Source organism: Cariama cristata, unplaced genomic scaffold, assembly GCF_000690535.1.
Source record: "Cariama cristata isolate BGI_N322 unplaced genomic scaffold, ASM69053v1 scaffold20047, whole genome shotgun sequence".
Taxonomy (NCBI): Eukaryota; Metazoa; Chordata; class Aves; order Cariamiformes; family Cariamidae; genus Cariama; species Cariama cristata.
The window spans coordinates 1-9,249 of NW_009627443.1; positions in this window are offsets into that span (position 1 = coordinate 1).

The following is a 9,249-nucleotide window of genomic DNA, read 5'->3' on the forward strand; positions in this document are numbered from 1 at the left end:
ATTTTTATATATTTAATATATTAAATTCATGCTTAAGTCTATATGACTTCTCATACTAAAACTACAAGATCAAGACCTGTTAATTTGGCTAAAAGCTTTAGGAATGTCAGAGGAGTTAGGACATAGAAAACTATTATTGCTGTTTTCCTGTAAATAAAAAAGTTCCTTACAAACCAGCTTGCTCAAAAGTGATTCAAGATTGGCAAGAACAACATTCCTCCTGCAGTTCACCTTCAGGAGGATTGTAAAGAATTTCTCTTATGTTTACTTCCTATAAAAGAATATTGAATTACTCAATCACCAAAGCACAAATATGTAAACGTAATAACAAGCAAATTTTAAATAAACAAACCTGAAGCTCCTCTGGGGTTTTCATTCTCTTACCAGAAAGAGAGACTAGAGAACTTATTAAATACAGTCAAAGTATAATATAAGGAATACCCTTTAATGGTTTCACTCAGCTGTCAGTTTTCAAGTTTATTTTTCAAGGCTATTTCTTTGAGTCTAAGAGGAGATGGAGGTTTGGAGGTGTTGGAGAAGGCCCAGGACTCAATACTAGCACACCTAGGCCCTCTGTGTTGCACCCCTGCTGCCTGCACATCTGTCTTACGGTCTTCACCAGTGTTGCAAATATTACTTCTGAAATCTTTACTTTGGACTGAGATCCTCCAGGACATGGAGGAGACAACTTTGTGAAGAGTTCATGCTTCTGTTGTGCAGTACATGTAACTGTTCCCAGCAGTGTACCCTGTGTTCACTACAGAAAAACACTCTAGCTTTAACTGTTACTCTGTCTTCTCTTTCTTCTGGTGCCATATGTAGAAGTATAATTATAGAATGGTTTGGGTTGTAAGAGACCTTAAAGACCATCCGGTTCTAACCCCCTGCCCTGGGCAGGGACACCTTCCACCAGACCAGGTTGCTCACAGCCCCATCCAACCTGGCCTGGAACACTCCGAGGGATGGGGCAGCCACAGCTTCTCTGGGCAACCTCTGCCACTGCCTCACCACCCTCACTGGGAAGAATTTCTTCCTGATATCTAGCCTAAATCTTCCCTCTTCCAGTTTAAAGCCCTTGCCCCTTGTCCTGTCACTCCCTGCCCTTGTCAAAAGTCCCTCCCCACCTTTCTTGTAGGCCCCTTTAGGTACTGGAAGGCTGCTCTAAGGTCTGCCCGGAGCCTTCTCTTCTCCAGGCTGAACAACCCCAACTCTCTCAGCCTGTCCTCACAGCAGAGGTGCTCCAGCCTTTGGATCGTCTTGTGGCCTCCTCTGGACTCGCTCCACCACGGCCATGTCCTTCTTGTGCTGAGGACCCCAGAGCTGAAGGCAGTACTGCAGGGGGGTCTCACCAGAGCGGAGCAGAGGGGCAGAATCCCTTCCCTCAACCTGCTGGTCACGCTGCTTGGGATGCAGCCCAGGGCACGGTTGGCTTTCTGGGTTGCCAGCGCCCATGTCTGGGTCATGTCCAGCTTTTCATCCACCATAAGGTGATCTACGCTGCTAGACTGTTTTGTAGGCTGCTTTCTCTAGGTTATTGTCAAGCTTGGAATCTACAAGATTGCTCTTGCACTTCAAGAAACTCTTATGAGGTAGCTGCCCTAAGAACAGTCTGCAGATAATGCATTACAAGGAAAATGACCTATACCAAGAAAGCATTGATCTGAATACTTTGTAATTTTTCTTTATAACTTTCATTTCTCTTTCAAAAGAATCATTTTTAGGGACAAGGACAATTTGAAAGCTACTGTTAACTTTTAAAATACAATATGGTGGGTTTAAACTCTTTTTTTAAACTAATTCCTTTCTACTCATTTATCTGTATGGAAACATGTCCTCACATTGACATGTGTGTGTTTTTCTACTGTCAACCACTGTAAAAGAGCCAGTAGTTTGAAAACTTTCAGCTGAAAGATGTGGTAGTTTGGGTAGCTATGAAATTTCTGACAGTGAAACGTTTTCTTCTGTAATTGGGAGTGTTCTGTGACCAGAATACCTTCCAGTATTTTCACGGATAAGTAAGTGGAATAGAGAATGTTTTTATATTATCTGACTCTTATAAATGTTGAGAGATTCTGCAAGCTACTGTGAAGGACAGGTTAAGATTCCAAGAAGGCTGAAAATTGGAAGGATGACAGAAAATTAACAGGAGGCAAAAAGCAAGCCCTGAAAGAAGAAATAGATGAGAAGTAGGAGCAACTGGCTAAACAGAATAAGAATTAATATTGGGCCGGTAGTGAATCTGGCAGCTTTGAGTCATTTTGTTATTTGAGTGTTGCAAAACAGATCACTTTTTGGGATGTATAGACAGTGTTGGATGGAAGATGGTTGGTGCTGCTTTGTAATGATGGTGCCAAACCAGGATTTTTTTTATGGTTTGGGCAGTAAGTATACCTTAAGATGCTAGAGAAAAAGGCTGATTGCAAAGTGGGAAGAATGACCTCATGTGGACTAAGTGTTTTGGTTTGTTGGTTTTGTTTTTTTAAGGTGGTATTTATTATAGCAAGGAAGTGAGAGGAATCTAGGGAAAAGTACAAATCTTACAAGCCTCTGGACATTCTACGGGGAGTAATGAACCATTTATTCCTCCTCTTGGAGGAGGAATAATCTTAGTTTGTGGCTAAAAGTTTAGGCAGGATGTTACAAAATTGTTTTGCTAATACAGGAAAGGTTACATTACAAGCCTAAAGTCTGATTAGACATATGTCTTTTGGAAGTGTTATAGGTATGCTTGATGCTGCTGTGTGCTACAGGACTAGATGAACTTGTGAGGCTCGTCAGTTTTTAGTTTCTAATCTAGTTATAAAAAAACAGACTTTGGACTACTTTGATAGTACTTGCAGTCTTAGTTAATCTCTGCAATGTATTTCACACATCTATATGTTCACTTATGCAAGTATTAATTGTATCTCTCTGTGTCCATAGAAATATCACTTGTGGCTATGACTAAAATTTCTCTTGAGTTATTTGCTGGTAAAGGTCTTGATGGATTGCAACTTAACACACTATGGTTGTTTTGAAACTACTTGTTTTAATGGTAATACCTCTGTGAAAGAAGCACGGTTAGTCCTAATAGAGAGTACACATACTAATCTTGGTGTAAAGTACTATCCAAGTACTGGCTGGCTTTAATTTTAAAGTATCAATTCCATTTCTCACAGGCAGCCACAAAACAGGTGGAGTCTAAAGGACTGGGAGCAACAGCATTGCAAAACACAACTGTGAATGTCAATGAAAACAACAAAAGGGATTTGGAAACAAAACAAAGGTTTGTATTAAGCATTATACTGCTGAGGGACATGCTTGGACTCTAACTTGAAACTTGTAGAACTAAGAGTAGGTAGAAGGAAGGACATAAAATTCCAAACTGCTGTCCAATAGAAAATTAACTACACGCACAGTCTCTATTTTTAAGTTTTGGCTTTTCTATGGTTGTTACTTCTGGCATTTGCAGCAAATAGCTTAGCGTTAAGTTTAAGTACTTGTTGAAGATGCACATTTTTTAGTTTAAACAGCTGTCAGTCTTGTATAACAATAAATACATAGAAATACTTCACTTTTTTTTCTTTATGCTTGATTGACCTCCTTTTAGTCCTGTCCTCCTATATTCAGTCTATAGGTCCTCTGGAGAGGAAAGAGGATAAGGAAAGGGAATTAGCCTATTACTCTTTCCTTACAGCTAAACACAAGATTCTCTTACTTAGCGATAGTAATGTGATGGGAAATAGTTACATTGCTTCATGATTCTGGCAATGTGAACCCTCAAAACAATAACATGCATTTTCTAAGAAATGCTGGGGGAACTTGAAGCCCAGTTCCTTTTCCCCCTCCTCTTGACTTTATTTTGAAAAATGTTAATATTCTAGGTTTATCACCACTTCTTTTTCATGGAAAATAAATTGTAGTCTTTAGTTGGGATAAAGCTTGTATTTCTGCAGTTTTATACTTGGAAGACTTGGCATCGTTTAGTTAAGGAAACTGACTGATGCAGGCAGAGTACACAGGAAGACAAGCCGTAAGATATTTGTTTGTTTGTTTTGTTTTAGAACAGCAGCTACTGACACAATTACATCTGGGAGGTATGATGAAAGACTTGATCAAAAAAAAAACTATGGAAATAATTCCTAGTTTGTGAAGGTGTGAAAAAACAGATGTGCAAATTGCCTCGTGTCTTCAACTTAAATGTGTAATGTCTTGTGTACTTCTCCTGGTATAGGGAGGCAAGGTTAAGAGGGTTAATGGATTGAAGCAGTTAGTGTTTGTATGCCACTGTTTCCGTAGAGAAATCTTGGCGTTTACTTTCAAACATAAATGGCAAATTGCTGACTAGGAAATTTTTTTTCTTTTTTTAAAGATCAAAGAAAGAGCAACAGAGTATTACAAGTCAGTCACCTGGAGACATAAAAAACCCCACAGTAAGGTAAAAATATTTTGTTGTTGTTGTTACTCTTGGTCATAGACATTTCATGAAGTTCTGTGTATTTTTACTGCAGTTCTGTGTTCCTTGCAGGCCTCATTCAGGACAGAAACACAGAGGGCACAGTGTTCTTCAGAGTGAGTATTAGCTTATTTTTACACTTTCAAAACAGTCATATCAAACAATTTTTTTTTTTCCCCTCCACCCCAAGCAATTAATGGGTTGGTGGTTTGATAACTGCTACCCAATGTGATTGGATTAATATAAAAATAGTAGTGGTGAAAAAAATCTTCCCAATTGTTGTGTGTAGTTTCTGCACAAATGCAGATTTGGTGCTTGCCGCGTTTAGGAAGCTCTGAATGGCTTAAGGTTCTCTGGTTCTCACTTTGCAAAATCATTCACTATTTTCTGGTTCACTTGGGGTTTTGTTTGCTTTACTGGGATTTACAGTATTCTGTGCAAAGGAAAGCTGCCAGAGGAGTGTTGAAACTTGTCTCTTTCTGACTTCTGACCTAGATAACTTTTGGGGGAAGGAACTGAAGGGGTTGGCTGATTGGAAAAACAAATTGTAGTGTAAAATGCACAAAGTTAGGATGTTCATGCATCTTCCTGGCATTACTTTTTTAAAACTTAAAACATGGATTATATAATATTTATAAGCAGATTCTGAAAACCATTAGCACCCTATTACCACAAACAGATGACATTATAGCTTCTGCATGTGGCCATGTTGTATTTGGAAGGACAAACTCTTAAGATGCCTTGGATGCTTGCCACAGCTGGAACCTGACGCATGTTCTGTGGAAATGATGAACCTGTATACAAAGTATGATAGCTCTGATTGCTGGTTAGTTTCCATTCTCTCTATGTAAAATGAGAGTGGTATGTATAGTAAAAATGTTTTTACCAAAATTGAATAACAGTGTCTCATTATTATATTTTAAACAATCAGGTAAAAATTGGTACATAATTATTCTGTGAGCTCTATTGCATAGAAAATATAGTGACTTTTTTGAACAGACTATTTTTTTGGACTAAGGTGAGTCCTTGAACTAAGGTGAGATTCATGTGTATACATATATAAAAGCATATTCATATATAAACAGACACTGAAATTTTCAGTCTGTTAAAGCATATCAAAATAGTGTACATTCTTGACTCATGTAAATGGTAGAATGCAAAACTGCTGCCTTAATGTTGACTCCTCATTGGTCTCGATGTATATTAACTGTCTTCTAGGTCTGAACAGCTTGCAAAACGTGGAAAAACATGGAGATGCTTTGGCTTATGGTCGAAGAAGACAGGTTTGTACCCATTCTCTATTCTAAAAGGAGATGAAATTAACCTGCACTGCATAGAATTTTTTTCCTAACTGCATTTGACTCTATCTCCAAAATGCCTGGGTTTAAGATCCTCTGTCACTCAAGCCATGCCACAGCTTCTGAAACTGTTTTTTAAGCTCTAATTCCTGTCTTTAAAAAAGGACTTTTTTTGTGCAGTCTCAAATACTGTTGCTAATGCTTATGAGCCTTTAGTTTGTTGAAATACATTGTTACTAAAGCTTACTCTGAGTCTTTTTAAAACGTGTGGGAAAAAAAAAAAAATATCCACTGTTTGGATTAAAGAATTCAGGATGTCATTTGCCCATGAGAGTTTTGGGCAAACATCAAAGACTTTTTGTTTTCTCACTTAGTAGGTTAAAAACTGAGCAATTTTATAATTCAATACTTTGTTCATATGAGATGAAAACATATATTTACTTGGGTAACTATTCTAGTTTTTATAAACGAAATAATAGAGTCTTTTTATAATGCTACAATTCAAGTAGTCCTTTGCATTCTCTTTATGGGTAAACCTAATCCATTGAATTACTTTAAAATTATTCTACTATGTTCACTAATGGTACAATTCCCTATTGGTGGGAAGTACCGAAGTGTATGCCTTTAATAGAAGGCAATTTGAAGTCAATTTGATGTTAGGGTGAACTGTTAACTTTTTGTGCATAGCCAACTTTCTTTGGTTATTGTGATAAACACTTCTGAACAAAATTAATATTAAATAAAGGTATTCCCATTGTTGAATTCCTCTGAGAATATCTCTAGGAAGCAATATGGAGTTTTTTCTGTTTAGAAAACAGTGCAAGTTATCGACATACATCCATTTTAGTGTGAGCTGTTTCACTTTTCTGGTGTTCGTTTTGACATTTCATTTTTCATATAACAGGGCAGGACAACCCTGCTTATGTTTTTTCAGACTGTCCTTGAGGAGAGTTGTACTTACTCCTAGTTCTTTAAGTGTTTTTACTGAAATTGAAGTACTGGTTAAATCTTCAGCTGTCCTCAAATTGGTTGAGGTCCTAATGAGAGCTCATCTATCCTTGGAGGTTAAACCCTTTGCTACATATAAACAGTTTTTCACTTTCTCACAAATATCAGGAAAACTTAAATCGCTGAGAGCCTCTCTAAAAGCTCTAAATACAACTAGTGCTCTAAAAAAAAATACATTTGTCAGCACTTGCTGGATTTGCTTGTTGCCTTCAAAAACATAATAAATTACTTTATTCCAACTTATTCTTTGATAGGTACCTTGTCAGCCATTTGTTAGTAAGCATGCACGCTTCCGTCAGTCTTGTTTTCAACATCAAGATTTAAGCTAATTGGACCACAACTGACACAGCTAATGACAGCTTTATATTCACCTATTTTTATGTCAAGGTAGTCTGTTATGGGGTCAGCTACAAGCACTGCATCCAGTTCTAGGACTTGTGCACACATCTCGCTAGAAAAAAAATAGATGTCATGTGCTTAATTCTGTTATTATAGTTCAACCTTAATTGAAAAGTAAAGACTAAATTTCTAGAAAACTACATCTGATAGTAGCAAAGAACTCATTGAAAACCTTATGAAAACCTTAAAGAAATTAAGATTCAGAACTATGTTTCGTTAAACACCTAGAAAAGTAGGCATTTGCTGTCTGCATGATATTTATGCCATACTCTCTGCCAGTGAGACCTCTCATAAATATCGTATAGAAAGCAACGGTAACTGGCCTTTTAAACAATAAATCTGCTCCTCTGATTAATAATCTGGGTTATAAAATTGTCTGCATGCATGAAAGAATGCAGTGAATGTCAGAGCTGTTGACTTCTAGAACTTCCTTTTCCATGTAGTCCCTCTTTCAATGTTGGCATTGTTTGCTCTTGTTTTGTAAAAGGCATTTCGTTGCAATGGTTCAGTGCTTGTTTTCAGCCTTTCATTGCTGTGTTTTCAGTTAGCTGCATACAACAATCTGCAGTGCTATTGAAAGGAAGCGTACTTTATTGTCTCTTTCCTAAATTAAGGGATGCAAGTGTCACAGAACTTAGGGAACTGTTTGTACTCAACTTGATGTCCTGTGGCAAGTCCTGCAAGTTGTCTAAAATCTGAGTGACAGTTTGCTTAAATTAAAGAATACATCTGAAAATCTGGGTTTTCAGAATTTAGTCAGACTTATATGGGGGGCGGGGGGGGGACCAAACTTCCAGGAAAAAAAAAATCAGAGCAGAGCCCTAGAATGTGCAATCAAAGGAAGACAGGTTACTAGAGCTGAACTGACTCTAAGGAATAACAAGATCTTCAGGTATGTTGAGAGTATGTCTTCACAGTCTGTCCAGCAAACTCGAGCTTGCCCTGCCAGCGTTCTGAGCTAGCCCAGTGTCACATTGCTGTGGACTAGGCGCTGTGATTATGTTAGCTCAAGCACAGTGCTGCACTATGTCCAGTCTCTCAACCAGTCTTGGTAGCTTGTAACAATGCAATGCTAGAGTCGGTGTAACTGCCATCCCAGAGAGCACAGGCGCTTTGGGGCAGGGGAGGCAAGTTACTGCTCTATATAGTTCCTCAGTGAAAAGAATATGAGTCAGTCTCTGGTTTACCTGTAAGGCAGGCTCCTCATTTATATGTTGAAGTGAAGAAATTTATTTTTAAAAAAGCTCAATATAAGCAATTTAAAAGTAAAACAAGCAAAAACCAACTCTTTTAACAGCAGATGTAATTAATCATTACAAGTAACAAGGCTTGTGATTGTCTCTGTTATTGGAAGTATTTGAATTATCTGGTGCAAGCGTAACTGTGTTACTTGAATAAAGATTTTATGTAGGAAAGTTTTCTGGTCTGCTCTGAAATGAGATGAACTGGATGGTTCCATGGAGTCTCTGGCCTTTTAATAACAAAAAAACCCTACACCGTTTGCGGCTAATGTTGCAAAAGATCTGTGGAACAGGAAGTATTGGAAGAAGGAAGTATTTTTGATAAAGGGTAGACTACTTTAGAGAAGTGTTAGGTTTCTAACTGTTTAGAAACTCAGCTGAACTACTACCACTTAATTCTTTCACTGTGTAGTGCAGTTTATCAGTGATCATAGTTTCTTGAAGAGGCACTGATAGTTGCATTAAGCTGGAATAAGTCCAGTTTTCAGATGTGAAGTTTGATCTTCACATACCTCAGCTTGTACTTTGTGTAGGTGCCAACTTTTCACTTGTTGCAGAATAACCAGAATACAGTTTTGATCAGGCTGAATGTTATCTAAGCTCCTTCCCCCCAGAGATACCTCCCGCCTTTCACCTCTGAGTGCTCCTGCTGCTTTTAGCAGTTTAAATTCAAGGGAAGGGGGGAACCATGCAGAATAGCACTCAAAACTGTCACCTGGCCCATCCCTGGTGCCTGAACTGCTGTTGTGCTGAAGGGCAGAATCTTTTAAGGATCCCCAGAAGGGTTCCAGGTCATTAGGACAGGAGATAGTGTTTGGGTTTGGTTTGGTTTTGTTTTTAAAAAAAAAAAAAAAAAAAAAAAAAAAAA